This window comes from Cebus imitator, unplaced genomic scaffold (assembly GCF_001604975.1).
Source record: "Cebus imitator isolate Cc_AM_T3 unplaced genomic scaffold, Cebus_imitator-1.0 Scaffold599, whole genome shotgun sequence".
NCBI lineage: Eukaryota > Metazoa > Chordata > Mammalia > Primates > Cebidae > Cebus > Cebus imitator.
In genome coordinates, this window is record NW_016107914.1 from 905,275 (window position 1) to 920,370 (window position 15,096).

Sequence of the window (15,096 nt, forward strand, 5' to 3'; positions counted from 1 at the left end):
TGGGGGGCAGGAGGAGAGGAAAGAGGATAGAGACTGGCTGACCTTGCCAGGGCCTGTCGGGGCTCCTTGGTTTTCCCTGTTCAGAATGGACCTGCGTGTGCCGTGATTCCCCAGTAGGCGTGAGTGTGAGTGTCTGAGCGGGTGTGTTTGGGCGTGTACATGTGTGTGTGTGAGCATGTGCATGCGTTTCTGAGAATGTGTGTGCGTGAATGTAAGTGACAGCATGTGACTGCATCACTGAACCTGCGTGAGTGGGAGTGTGTGTGGGAATGAGTGTGTGCCACTGAATGTGAGCAGAATGTCACTGAATGTGTGTCGAGAGCATGAATGTGTCACTGAATATGTGTCAGTGTATGTGTGTGAGTTTGCGAGTCATTGTGTGTGTGCTGACTGCAAATGTGGGTGGGTCAATGAGCATGTATTGTCAATGTGTGTGAGCATGTGTGTCACTGAATGTGAACAAGTCACTCAATGTGTGTGCATGTCTCTGGAACATGAGCGTGTCAGTGAGTGTGTGTGTGTGTCACTGAGCGTGCGAGCACACATGCTGGACAGTTGGGTTGTGAACCCTGGAAGGGGTCTAGCCAGGGAGTCTGGAAGGAGGTACCGGGAGGAACCAGTTGCTTCCCCACCAGCCCAGAGCAAGGAGATTGTGTTGGGCCTGAGGGGCGGGCCCCACACCGGGGCCTCCCACCCGCTTCATCCCCACAGGCCCTTGGCGCGTTCCAGCTTGCACGGCTCCCACCAAGCAATGTGTTTCACCGCACTGTCCTCACCAAGTGCCCCTGGCGGGGGGGAGGGTGGCCTGGGGACAGAAAGGTCCACCAAGGTGCCTTCCTGGGCGCCCAGGGACTGACCAAGCCCCTCCAATAAGCAGCAGCCTCCTGGGCTCGCAGAGAGCTTGAGCAGTGGATGAGTGAGCTGGATCAGAGCCCAATCATGGCGGGTGAAGCTGAGCAGAGAGGACTCAGACAGGTCCCGTCCTTGGGAACAGACAAGACTGAGAGGGGTCCCATCCTCAGGCCTGTCCCCTGAGCTGAGGGGACGGAGAGAGTTCCTGTTCTCATGTTTGCTAAGTAACACGTGCACGTGGAGAGGCGTCCCTTTATGAATCGCCCCTGAGTAGAGAGTACTGAGTGAGATCACGACCTAAGATCTGTCCCTTGAGCAGAGAGGACTAAGAAGTCTCCCGCTCCCTGGTTGCCTTGGAGAAGAGAGGGCTGACAGATGCCATGGCCTTAGCTGTTTCCCTTAGCAGTGGGGACTGAGTTAGGTCCTCACGTCTGTTTCCCGAGCACAGTGGATGAAGAGAAGTCCCATCCTCTGGCCTTTCCCCTGAGCAGAAAGAACTAACAGGGGTCCCATCCTCAGGTCTGGCCCTGAGCAGAGAGGGCTGACAGGGGCGCCGTCCTCAGGCCTGTGCCCTGGCCTTCTATGGATGGCACCCCCAGGTCCGTGGAGGGCCAGCATGTGTTGTATTCATTTTAGGCTCATCTGAGTAGTAATTGCCTGCCGACTCACTGCCTTGGAAGGGAAGTCTGTGTGCCATCGCAGTTGGTTGGGAATGACAAGGCCAACCTAGGGGCATGGCCGGGACCCCCTGCTGCTTCTCCCGCAGGCTCCAGCCCTCTTCTGTGGCCTTTCTGGACTCCTGGCCTCCACCTGTTCCTGGCCTGGGATGACCTGCTCTCGGTGAGCCTCGTGACGGGTTCCTTTTCCTGACGATGAAGATGGCACAGAGCAGTCGCTTTCCCGGCCCCTCCCATGGCAGGGTGCCGGGAGGAAGGCCACGCCCCGGGCAGTCTGGCCCTAGACGGGCTCTGGGAATGGGCCTTCTGGCTGCCAGACACAGGAGCAGGGCCTGGCACAGAAGACTGAGACCCCTGGGGGCCGCTTTTTTTCCCAGCCCTCAATCTGTGGCAGGTCAGGTATCAGTAATCAGCCTCCGTAACAACTGTTTCAGCACTGACCCAGTGGTGAAGTTAAATAGTAAAAGCTGAAAGAGCCAGCGCCCTTATACAAAGGCTGGAATGTAACGAAAGCCCACCGAGAGTTTTTCCCAGGCCTTTCCTGGGCCATGAGGCACGCGAGACAATGAAAGAATTCTTAACAGGACCCGTTTAGGATCAAATACGTTTTATCGAGGATCTGAAGAAACTCACCAGGCCTCCAGAAACAAGTTTTATTGGGGATTAAAGGAACTCCGCAAACCTCCATGACTTAGCAGGAGACAAGATACGGGTAATCAGTCCAGCGCCCGGACCCATTTAGATCAAATAAATTGAGGCTCCAGAGGGAGGTCCTCAGGACTCAGATCTTAGTTATAGATTAAAAGAAGTTAACTGGCCGGGTGCGGTGGCTCACACCTGTAATCCCAGTACTTTGGGAGGCTGAGGTGGGGGGGATCACGAGGTCCAGGGTTTGAGACCATCCTGGTCAACATGGTGTAACCCCGTCTCTACTAAAATACAGAAAAACAGCTGGGTGTGGTGGTGCGCACCTGCAATCCCAGCTACTCGGGAGGCTGAGGTAGGAGAATCGCTTGAACACGGGAGGCGGACACTGCAGTGAGCCGAGACCGTGCCACCACACTCCAGCCTGGGCAACGGAGCGAGACTCCGTCTCAGAAAAACCAAAAGTTAATCAGTTACGTCTTTTTAGATGAATGCACACTAACAGGGAGACATACAGCTTAGAAGGGATATAAGCTCTGCAAAACTTTGCGATTTTGAGTTGGTCTGGCGATATTTTCCAGGCCTTCTCTCTGTAACCAGTTACAGAAATAAAAACTCGCTTCCTCCCCAGTTCATCTGCATTTCATTATTGAGCCACAAGAAAAAGCAGCCTGACCCTCAGTTTGGTCGGGGAACAAGTCCTCTCCCCCTGAGCAAGACAATCTGGAAAGAGCAGAATGTGAGCTTTTCTCTCCCCCTTTCTCTTTGCCTGTCCAAACAGGGCCACCACCCAGGCCCCGACTCCTTCAACCACAGTAGGCTGTGCAAAGGCCAAAGCCAGGCACCTGCCAGCTGCTTCCCTGGGCCTGCAGGGCAGACCCTGTTCCGCTGCTGCTGCGGTCCCCTGAGCCATGGGCCCCAGGGACTCGGCTGGCTCTGGGCCTGGACTTACACTCTGCCCTCTGAGTTGTTCCCCACCCAAAGACCCTGGCATTTGTGGGGGAGCCTCTCTGAAGGCTACCATCTTCCTCCAGATGCTATCCCCTCCTCAGGGAGCCTAGAGTGGGGTCTGCCCCCCAGGCCTGCAGTCTGCACAAAGCAGTCAGTCCCCTGAGCAGTTTGGCCTCCAGCACCTCCGGCTGCTCTGCTCCTCGCCCTACATGCCTGTTTGGGCTCAAACTCACGGCTCCCATTCTCCCTGTGGAAAGCCCCAGGTCCTTCTATTCACAGAACCTCATTGTGAGCCACAGCACCTCAAGCAGATCAATTTCCTGTCCTGGCAATAGGGGTGGGTGGATTTCTCTCCAGCAGGGCTGATAGCCCAATCACCAGTGAGTACCCTGGGGACGTATGGCCCTGTTTCAGGGCACATTGTATGCTGGAGAATGGATCCTGAACTTTTCACTGAGCCCCAGATCCAGGCCTCTGAGTGCACACCCACCTGGCTTCTGCATAGGGTGATGGCCACACTGCATGCCTATGACGCTGCACTTTCTATGGCACTGCCTGTGGTCTTGCCTTCTGTGGCACCCCCACACCTTGCTTTCAGTCTTCCATGGCCATCTGACAGCCATGATTGCATCTGGCCAAATCAGGGACAGCAGAACCCGGATCATGATGGCCCTCCCCACACACCAACCATCCACCCCGAGGTGCTGAAGGGTTTGGAGCCTGGGAGAATAGTGAACCTCTCCCTCAGAGAACTAACTAGGGCCAGGCAGCAGGTTGAGCAATTGAGCCTGCATTGACTCCTCAAGCTGCCAGAGGAGCCCTCAGGAGGGGAAGGGGGCAATGTCACGACCACTCTTCTCCAAAGGATGACACTGAGCACAGGAAAGTTCAGGAAGTTGCCTACAGTGACACAGCTCATCAGTGGATGTATTGGGATTCCAGCCCAGGCCGACAGACCTCACAGCCTTTGCTGTGGAAACATAGCCATGGGACAGGTGGCATGTGGTTAATGGTGAGAGCCCTTGAAAACATGGCTAGAGGACACAGGGCCTGCAGTTAACAGTGATCAGTGCTCTCTTGGTGAACACATGTTGCTTCTGTAATCAGAAAAAAACCCTAAACCAATGTCATTGTCTTTTAAAAGACTATAAGAAAGAGACCAGAAGGACATGGGCCACGTGTTCTCTGTGACAGCCTCCATCCACTTGGGGACCTGATGGTCATGAGCACTCAACTTCTTTCTACTCAGTGTCTACAATGTATGTTCCCAGGGTCTACGCTCCTTAGGGTGGGGCTCCCAGAGCTGGGGCTCAGTCTTCTGTTCCAGTCTTTTCCCATGCAGGGACTTGTCAGGGCATCTCTTCAGTGTTCCCTGGGCTGGCACATGCTGTCCCAGTCCTTTGGGCCATAGACAGTGACAGCTGGAACAAAAGCGACCCTGGCTGAGCTCTTGATACTTGCTGGGCACCTCCTTAGGACTTTGTGTGCATTGCTGCTGGCTTTACCTGCAGAGTCTGGAGGTCCTTTTCTGGGACAGGCACATGGCACTTGGGGCTGCGCGTGTTTGTTGTGGGGTGGGGATGTGTGCATTGAATCAGACTGGGAGCCACTTGGAAGCACAGAACTCAGTTTGGGGGACTCCACATCAGTCCTTGGAGGAGATGTGTTCTGAGCTTGGTCTTAAAGGCCGAACCACTGCTGAAGGGTGGAGGACTGGGGAAGGAGGTGTCATCAATGCCAGCCAGCAGGATGCACATGGAAGAGGCTGGGAGTGAATGCCAGGAACACGGAGAGAGGACAGTAGTGAGGCGTGAGGCTGGAGAAGCAAGCGGTAGCCCATGGTGAGGGACTTTTCCTAAAAGGTAGGGAGCTGTCTTGGAATATGCAATGGAAAGAAGCACATTCTGTGGAAAAATACTCAAGTGTGGTCTGTATCAGGAGAGAGCTGTTGCTAAGGGAACCACTGTGATGGCAAGTCAATAGTAACTAGAAAGCAATTGGGAAAGGTTGAGAGGTTTTCAGAATAGACCAGAAAATAATCCTCTGGTGAATGAAAACTACTCTCCAATGATAGCCTCCCCAGAGATACAGGGTTACCATGACCTCCTGGTGTCACACTCATGAATCTGTAAGGTCACACAGCAAGAGGACTTTGCAGATGTAATTAGGTTACTAATCAGTTGTCTTTAAAATAGGGAGATTATCTTAGGTTCTCTGCTGTGTGTACTGTAGGGTGCACATGAGTCTTTAGAAGCAGAGCTTTCTCCCTGCTGAGGGCAGAAGGGGAAATCAGAGAGATTCAAAGCATCAGAAGCACTCAACACACAATTGCTAATTTTGAGAGTGTGGGGGAGGCACATGCACAGACCGGATAGAGGCCTCTAGGAGCTGAGACCATCCGGGAGGCAGCTAGCAACAAAATGGGGACCGTGACTCTACAACCTCAAGGAACTGAGTTCTGCCAGCCACCTTAGTGAGCTTGAAATCTGATTCTCCCCAACGCCTCCAGATAACATCCCACCTAGCCAACACTGTAATTGCAGGCTTGTGAGCAGAGATCCAATTAAGTTAGGCCTGGACCCCTGACCCAGGGCAACTGTGCCGTAATAACAGTATGTTGGTTTAAACTTCAACATTTGTAGTGATTTGTTATGAGAAGCTGGATTAGGTAGACAGCATGACACTCCCCCTTTAAGTGCAGCACTTTTTGATGGCTGTGGCATTTCTCACGAGGAATGGTGGGTGCTGGGCTCCCTTTGGTCAACTTCCATCTAGGTTCCTGGCCCAAATCATTACCATGGTTGCAACAGTGCGAAATCTGGCAATACTTTCTTCCTCACTTTGTCTTTCTTTACAATATTTAATTCCTTGAATTTACTAACCAAACTCATTTGATCCCCAGCAAGGTCTGTAGTTGTAGAAGATGCTGAAGTTCCAGAGAACTCCACTTTTCTTCTTTTTTCTACTTCTCTGTATATTCCCTCCTCCTCTGGGCTTCTGGTGCAAGAGTCTTGGAAGTGATTTTAAAACTTGTAGGTCCAGATCATTCTCCCCACCTGCATTGTCTGAGCAGGGCTGTGTTAAAGAAAGTAATCCCTACCCCTTAGCCCAGCGCCACTTTCCAAGCCTCCGTTAGGCCCAGCAAGGACCTTCACAGCATAAAACCCGGTTCTCTGAATAACATTCTCATATGTATGGTGACAAAACAGAACACAACAAGGTCTTGTTAGATTTTGCCCTGGAAACCTTCTCTAGTTCCTTATCACTATGGACCAAAATATGTTATTTTCTTCCTTGATTTCAGCCTCATAATTTTATCCCATACCATTTTCCTTTATAATTTCTCAAATTTGTGGCAGTGCCAACTCTTATGGATGGAATTATTTCCCCGCCTGTCCCCCATAGAAAAAGGTATGTTGAAGACCTAATCTCCCAGCACCTCAGAATGTGAGATCGGGTCTTTACAGAAGTAATCAAGTTAAAATGAGGGCATTAGGGTCTGCTCTAATCTGGTATGACTGGTGTCCCAAGGAGAGGAAGTTTGGAAAGACATACACACAGAGCCCCACAGGCTGGGAGGCTGAACTGACAGAAATGGATGCCTCACCATTGCAAAGGCTGCAAGTCAGAGATCAGGATATGGGCAGGGCTCCTCTGAAGACTCTATGAAAGGATGTTCCAGGCCCCTCTTCTAGCTTCCAAGTGCTTCCTTGGCTTGTGGCAGCAGAATTCCAAGCTTCGCCCTGGTGTTCTGTGTGTGAGTGGATGTATGTATGTCTTTCCAAACTTCCTCTTCTGATTTTACAAATCAGGGCATAAAAATTGTTAATGCAAATATCCGATGTTTCACATGAATTACAAAAATCTTCCACGCTTGTTCTCCTAAATTTTTATTTTTATTTTTGAGATGGAATTTTGCTCTTATTACTCAGGCTGGAGTGCAATGGCGCGATCTCGGCTCACTGCAACTTCTGCCTCCTGGGTTCAAGCAATTCTCCTACCTCAGCCTCCCGAGTAGCTGGAAGTACAGGTGTGCGCCACCATACCCAGCTAATTTTTATATTTTTAGTAGAGATGGGGTTTCACCATGTTGAACCAGGATGGTCTCGATCTCTTGACCTTGTGATCCACCCGCCTCGGCCTCCCAAAGTGCTGGGATTATAGGCGTGACCACGGCGCCCGGCCTCCTAAATTTGTATTCTGTAGTACCTTCACCATCATCACAAAGGAAACAAAGCAAAGTTGTCTTTAAAGATAAAGACCACCCTGTCCCCAATCTAATATGCCATGAAAGGTTTTTTTTTTTTTTTTAACTGCATTTAGTTTTGGAGCATCAAATGAAGCAAGGTTAACTGACTAGTTTTTGAACAACAGCAGCTGTCAAGCTTTTGGGTCTCAGGACTCTTTTGCACTCTTACAGTTTATTGAAGACCCTAAGAGTATTTGTTTATGTGGAGATTCTATCTCTATCTCTATCTATACACACAGTATATATTTTGCTGTACTAAAATCTAAAAAGAAAAAATTAGAAAATATTCATTTATTGAAAGATGACAGTATAACAGCATTGCATATTAACACCAATAACATATTAGAAAGCTGGATTTTCATCTACTTCTGACTTCCACACACCATGGCATCACACTCAGGTAACCTCTGGAAAACTCCATAGTATCCTTGGGTAAGAAGGAAAGAGCCAAGTCCAAAATCTCTTAGTGTCATTATGAAAAGAGATTTGATCTCGTAGAGCCCTGCCTGAAAGGGTCTGGGGGACCCCTGGGGTCCCTGGCCCCAGGTGTGAGAACTGCAGTGTTAGCCCATACTTCCTGGGTCCTTAGGACATGTACCCTTCCCTGACCCTGGTCGCTGTTAGCATTAACCATGCCTTTTATGCCTGTGGGGCTTCTTGCTCCACCTGTCCTGTGTGATGCTGTTACTGCAGGAGCAGCATGGGTGAGTCAACAGAATGTCCAGAGCTAACAATGGAACAGTGGTTAGGCCAGGGCTATGGAGGGCCCTGCAAGTTAGGCAACAAGGAGCAGTCTTTAGCAAGCATTTCTGTAAGCCTGTGCTTGCTGGGCATAAAAAGATAAGTAGGACAAGGTCACTTTCCCCGGAAAAGTAAGAACCCAGAATGGGATACAGATAAAGACAAAACAAAGTATACACAGTAAACAGATATCATTGCTACTGGAGTAGCAAGTAATGTTGGGGTGGATTCTTGCACCAGGAGGAGGACCAGTCACAGAGAAAGCCATGTACTGTGAGCATATCTGAAGAATTTTCCCAGGGAGTTCGGGGAGGGGGACATTCCAGACAGGGCAAAGGGTGTGCTCCAAAGCAAGCAGGCAGGACAGAATCTCCGTGATCTGGAGAACTGCTGGGGCAGTGCTGGGGGGCATGAAGGGAGATGAGGTACAGACCTGGGACTACAGCCTTAGCATCTCCAAACTTTCAGAAATGCAAAGGCTCTCCAAGTCATTCTGATGTGGAAGAACGTTCTAGAGCCAGTATAGCCCAACACAAACCTCTGTGGTTGGCTGAATTCTAGGCCCAGCTCCACTGCTTAGTACCCTTATGACTCTGAGCAATGCTCTTAACCTATTGAAACCTCAGTTTTATCATCTATAAGATATTCACTGGGAGTGCAGGGAGCATCAATGGGGTAGTGTGTAGGCAGCACTGTTCCACACAGTCCGCAGGCCTCACCTGTGGCTGCCGCCATAAGCAGTCAGACTGGGAGTCCTCTGTACCCTGCCATTCATCACCATCTGGCACCAGTCCATCTCCATCTCTCAGCCTCAGTTTCCTCATCTGCAGAATGGGGATGATAAAATGTGCTCTCTGGGTGGAGTGAGCAAGTGAGATAAGAGACAGTCTCTCCTGCACCTCAGTGGCCACTCGTGTCTGTCCTTTCCATCGCTCCTGGGATCCCTAGCATCAGTCCATGCATCTCCACACTCCATGCTGTGCAAGGGTGGGATGGGAAGCAGCAGTGTGCTTTTCCCAAAGGGGCCACGCCCCACAGTTAGCCCAGCTCTTGCCCGCTTGGGCCTTGCCTCAGGGCTCAAAGGCTGGGCTGCACTTCATGGGGTCCCACCAGCTCCTGTGAGGGGGGAGGGTGGTTGGGGCATGGTGGGCAGTGATCCGAGAGTGCAGGAGCCCGTGGTCACATGGGCAAAGGCCAGAAGGTGGAGGTCTGGAGCCACCGAGCAGCACAGTTACAGGCGTTCAGCAGGCATGGTGAGTGCCCTGTGCCCTGCGCCCTGCGCCCTGCACCCTGCGCCCTGTGCCCTGCAGGCACCTAGGCTCTGCTCAGATGCACTGCAGGCCTGTACCTCCCCGCAGTAGCTCCTCCCCAGCATCTGGGTCCTCAGGTAGTCTAGGAATATGCGAATGTTAGGGCTTAAGCTCCGTTGTCAGAATGAGACTCTTAGGGTGGAGCCTTGGAGTCTGCATTTTTAGTCACGTGTTCAGGATAATGCTGAAAAACATGTCTGAAACTGGAGTGGCAATGCTGCTATTCCAGGATCAGGGACAAGAGACCATGCAAGATTAAGGCTGTTGAAAGATCCAGGCAGCTTTGGAATTGACCAGGACTCTGAGGTTTTGAGTATAACTTTGAGCATAAGTTTACTTTTCCACTGTATTCCAATCCTTTGGAATGAAAAATCTTTAAGTGCTTAGTGGCCCAAGAAGCAGAACCTGTTCTCAGTAATGAGGTACTCAGGACACCTGGTGTGAACATGTGTGGATTAGCACCTAGGCTAAATGCCCCAAGCTGTCAATGAGTATGCAGATGAGGAGGGACTCAGATGAAAGGGTCTTTGGATGATGAACTCGTTGCTACTGACTATGTGGGGAAGACTGGAGAGGTTAGCCAATAAGGTGGCTTGGGGCAAGGATGGGCCCTGATGACATAAGCCAGGAGGAGACTGAATTCCATGACTACACTCACAGTAATTACAATAACTGAAGCAGACACTGAGTGATCATGATGCGTGCATTAAACATTCTGTGTAGGTAATTTCATAGACACCTCATAGGAATCCAGTATGACCATTTTTCAGGTGAAGAAATAGAGATGGACAGGCTGGGCGACTTGCCAAGGCCACACAGCTGCTCTCTGGTAGGGCCAGGAATTCAAATCCACTTTCTCCCCACATGTGCTGTGTCACCATCACTTTCCTTTGCAGACATGACTTGTTGAGATCATTTGCACTAGAGTCATTTGAGAACATACGTGATTTAATAAGTCCAGCTCCACGAGTATCTGGTTACTGAGGGCTTATTCTGGTGCTCGCTGCTGTGGGAGATATAAAACAAAGAGGTGATGCCGCCTGCTTACTTTCAATTACCAGCAAGGATTTCTTACTGAGCACTCCTGCATGCTGGACACCGCAGTGAGCATGGCCGACACAGTCCTTTGCCTCATGCAGTCTGTAGGCTAGTGGCAGTGAGACTCATTACTCTAATAACCACAGAATGTGATTGACAGCAGAGACTGTGAAATTGAGAGCTTCTCAGAACAATGGAGGTGCATGAAGGAACCTGGCCTAGTGTGGGTGGTCTGGAATGCTCCCTCAGGCAGATTTGTACACACATGTATGGTGCATGCATGCAAAACAAGAACCAACTTCTTTTTGTCCATTCACTGAGCACCCTCAGGTCCTAAAGTTGCCACTTCTTCCAAAACATGGTGGCTTCTCTCAAAGAGCCCACCAGCTAGTGGGAAGGTAGATGTGAAAACTTGGAGAGGGATGTTCAATTAGCCTGTGGGAGCCAAGAGAAACAAATGATTAACTTGACATTCAAGGATGACTTCACAAGGCTACAACAAGAGAGAAATGTCAAGGATGTCCCGGTTGGCCATGTCTACTTATTCCTGCCCCCCCTTCTTTTGGCTCTCCACTGAAGGTGTACCCATGACCTCTTGTCCTGTGCCCCCCTGGCATTTTGTCCTTTGCAGAGCACTGCCTATACCAGCAGATGGTAAACTCTTTAGGATGGCACTTGGTACAGTGCCTGTCACATAGTAAGTGCTCAGTACAGCTTTGTGAAATGAATGGATAGGATGAGGGATAGCCCATTTTCAGAGGTTCACAGGAGTAACAGAGCATGGAAGCTTCTGGGGATAACTTTGGAGGAGTTCTGTTGTGTCCCATCGGCACTGCAGATGTTTGGAAGGCTTTGAAGCAGTTGCATGTCAACACGATTTGCTTTTCTGAAAGCTTAGTGTGGTGGTCGGGTGGAAGACAGGATTGGCACAGGAGAGGGTGGATCCTGGGAGGTTCCTCAGGGTGACTGTAAGAATCTACAGTGACTTGTCTGTGTTTCAGGGTAGTGGGCCTGGAGATGAATGATTGTGTTCTCGTCCTATTTAGGAGGCAGGATTGCCACAACTTGGTCAGAACTGGGCAAGGGACAGAGAGGAAGGATTCAAGGGTAATAATGGTTATTATCTGTGGACTGCAGATGGGGTACCAGGCACCTACCTCAATTATTTATACCCCCTATAAACCACCCTTCAGGTTATGAGTTATCACCCCTATTTTAAGGATGAGAAAACTGAGGCTAAAGAGTAAGTGAAAGACAAATTTCAGCAGTGTTAGCCAGAGGACCTTTGGAGGTGATGTTACCATCCCCTGCTGTTGAGAATTCAGGCAAGCTGGAGAGCTTACGGGGAACTAATGGGGTCAGTTCTAAGCATGTTCTGTCGTCAGGCGATATCTTGAAGGAAATGCCTTTCAGACAGCTGGAAATGTAGGATGAGAGGTGAGGAGAGAATTTGAGGCTATGGGAAAGATTTGAGAATCAATGGCAAATGGGTGATTGTTGAAACCTCAGTGCAAAAGCAGTTTTGGGAAGTGGTCAGGATGAGTGCTGGTTCCAGGAGAGAGACAGAGACGGGCAGTGAGGAAAGGGCATGGGCCGGGGCTAGTGCAGACTCTTTTGTTAGAAGTTTGGCTCTGAAGGGGAAGGGAGGCGGGGCAGTTGCTAGATGGACACAGGATGAAGGGAAACTGCACTGCATGGTGTTTGTTCATTCATTTGCTTTTAAAGCATGGGAAGCCTTCAGTGGGTTAATGGGCTGAGGAAAGCCACTGGCTAGGAGGCCATAAGTTTTTCTCCAGTGGACGTTTGAATGGATGAATGTCCTCTGCACATGACTGAACTGGATGACCATGTCAGAAGGGCTCCAGAGGAGGCAGCAGTCACCTGCATGCATGCATTGTTTCCCTGGTTCTCACGTGCGTGTTTCTCAGGAGAGTGAAGGACTTCCTCTTTACGGACAATTAGGTAGCTGTTTGGTAACTCAACAGCTTCCAAAAAGGGCAGGAGACTGTCATCCCTGGAGACAGAGGGCTTTAACAGCAGCATAGAGGCTGGTATCTGGGAACTTTTTGCCTTTTGTTTGCATATAAAAAATGCATGGCTTTTCATCACTAGCGTCCTTCTGGGAGGGTATTCTGAGTAGCAACGCAGGGGTTAGCACACAGTCTCAGTGCCACGGGCCACCCTGTCACATTTGTTCCCCCAAAAGGATTGAGCAAAACAGGTTTGCCTCTTGGAGCTGACATGGGAAACAGGCAACAAAAGGGTTAACAGAGGAATCTACATTAAACATGTCAGGTGGGGAGAAGTGCTGTGAGCCGATTTTATAGCAGAGTAAGGGGCTGGGAAACATGGGGAGGGGGTTGCTAACCGTGAGAATGTGGCATTTGATCAGAGAGCTGCAGGAGGTGTGGACAGCTGTGCAGATATTGGGAGAGGCATGGTCTAGCACAGAGGGACAACAAATGCAAAGGCCCTAGGCAGGAGCTAACAATTGTATGTGATCTTCTTGTCTCTTGGCTTCCGTCTGGCTCTGTGGCTCTTAAACTTGCCACAAATTCATGAATCCATGAGGCAGAGCTTTGGAGTGCATGAACCTGGATTCAAACCCCAGCTTTGCTCCTTTGTACTTACTTTGCTAACCGGGCACCTACTGGGGAAAATCACATGCTCTTTGAGTGCCTTTCAGTTGAAGGGGAGCCTTGGGCATCTCCTTAGTGCCTCTCATTCTATTTGCGAGGAAACCAAGACCCAGAGAGAGTGATTCCTTACCTAAAGTCACACAAAGTGGTCAAAATAACCCATTTTCTCAGCTTTGTTAGAAGACAGGATATCTTAATCGGCTCTTTCATCATCTCCCTGACTTTCATTTATACTCAACACCAAAAACTTTCCAGCTTATTTTGGCCTGTAAAAGCCTGTTCACCATTCTCCAATGAATACGGAAAAAAACCGCAAAAGAGTCCCTGCTCCCAGCTTCCCCCATTGGCTCCATGAGTTAGACACAACTTGGGCTGACCAACTAGTACCATCTTCAGAGTGGATAGATGGATGGGTTAAGATCATGAGGCAGCACACACAGTTCTTTTGAACATTTTAAATCACCTCACTACCTTCTAAGACCCGAAAAATGCAGTCATTCACACCAGGGGTCAGCATGCTCTTCCTGAAAGAGAAGATAGCATAGATTTGCTGTCACAACTACTTAATGCTGCCCTTGTGGCACAAAAGCAACTATCAAAAAGGCGCCAGATTTCCTGAAGCATCTGCAATCATAAAAAGCTAGGAATCACCAATTTTTGCCCTAAAACTGAGGACATATTTTCTCATGCCACTTGGAAGGGCCCACCCTGGGAGATCTACTGGCATACCATGGAAAGTTTCCACTTGGACTACTTAACCACATGGGTGGGACAGATGCCAAATCTTTCCTTACATCAAATCTAATCTGTTACATCTCTCATTGAATCCTAGAATTAAAACCAAGTATCCTCAAAGCATCACGAAGATAAATCTTGTTCTAAGTCTTTCGCAGACTCAGCCTGAAGAGTGTGAGCCTCCGACCTACCTTCCTGCCTTTCTTGTCTGTGCTGGACATGCCTAAGCCACTTCTGGACGTGTTTCCACTGATTTGAAACTTTTTGTGAGTCTCCATCTTCTACTTGTTTTTAATTAAAAATTTAAAATTGTCATATAATTGTACATATTTATGGGGCACATAGTGAATTTCAGTACTTACAATGTATAGTGATCTGATCAGGGTAATTCACATATTCTTAACATTTATCATTTGTTTGTGTTGGAAACATTCCAAATCCTCTCTTCTACATAATAAATTATTATTGACTGTAGTCACCCCACAGTGCTATAGAACACTAGAACTCATTCCTCCTATTTAGCTTTCATTTTGCATCCTTTAATCAATCCATCCCTATTCCCTCTCCCCTCCACCTTTCCCAGCCTCTAGTAACCATTATTCTACTTTCTACTTCTTTGAGATCAACTTGTTTAGCTTCCGTATGTGAATGAGAACATGCATTATTTAACTTTCTGTTCCTGGCTTATTTCACTTAACATAATGTCCCCCAGGCTCATTGGGTGACATGTTGCCATGAATGATAGGATTCATTCTTTTTATGGTTGAGTAATATTCCATTGCATATAGATACTACATTTTCTTTATCCATTTATCTGTTATTGGACATCTAGGTTGATTCTGTATCTTGGATATTATGAATAGTACTGCACTAAACATGGGGTGCAGATATCTCTTTGATATACTGATTTCCTTTCTTTTGGATATATACCCAGTAATGGATTGCTGGATTATGTAGTAGTTTTATTTATAGTTTTTTTTTTTTTTTTTGAAAAATCTCCATACTGTTCTCCACAGTGGCTGCACTAGCTCGCATTCCTACCAATAGTGTATGAAAGTTCTGGTTTCTCTGGTTCTTTATCAGCATTTGTTATCGTTTGTCTTTCTGACAATAGCCATTTTACCTGGGGTGAGATGATATCTCATCGTGGTTTTGATTTGCATGTCCCTGATGATTAGTGATGTTGAGCATTTTTTATATATTTGTTGATTATTTCTTTTTTTGAGAAATGTCTATTCAGATTATTTACCCATTTTTAA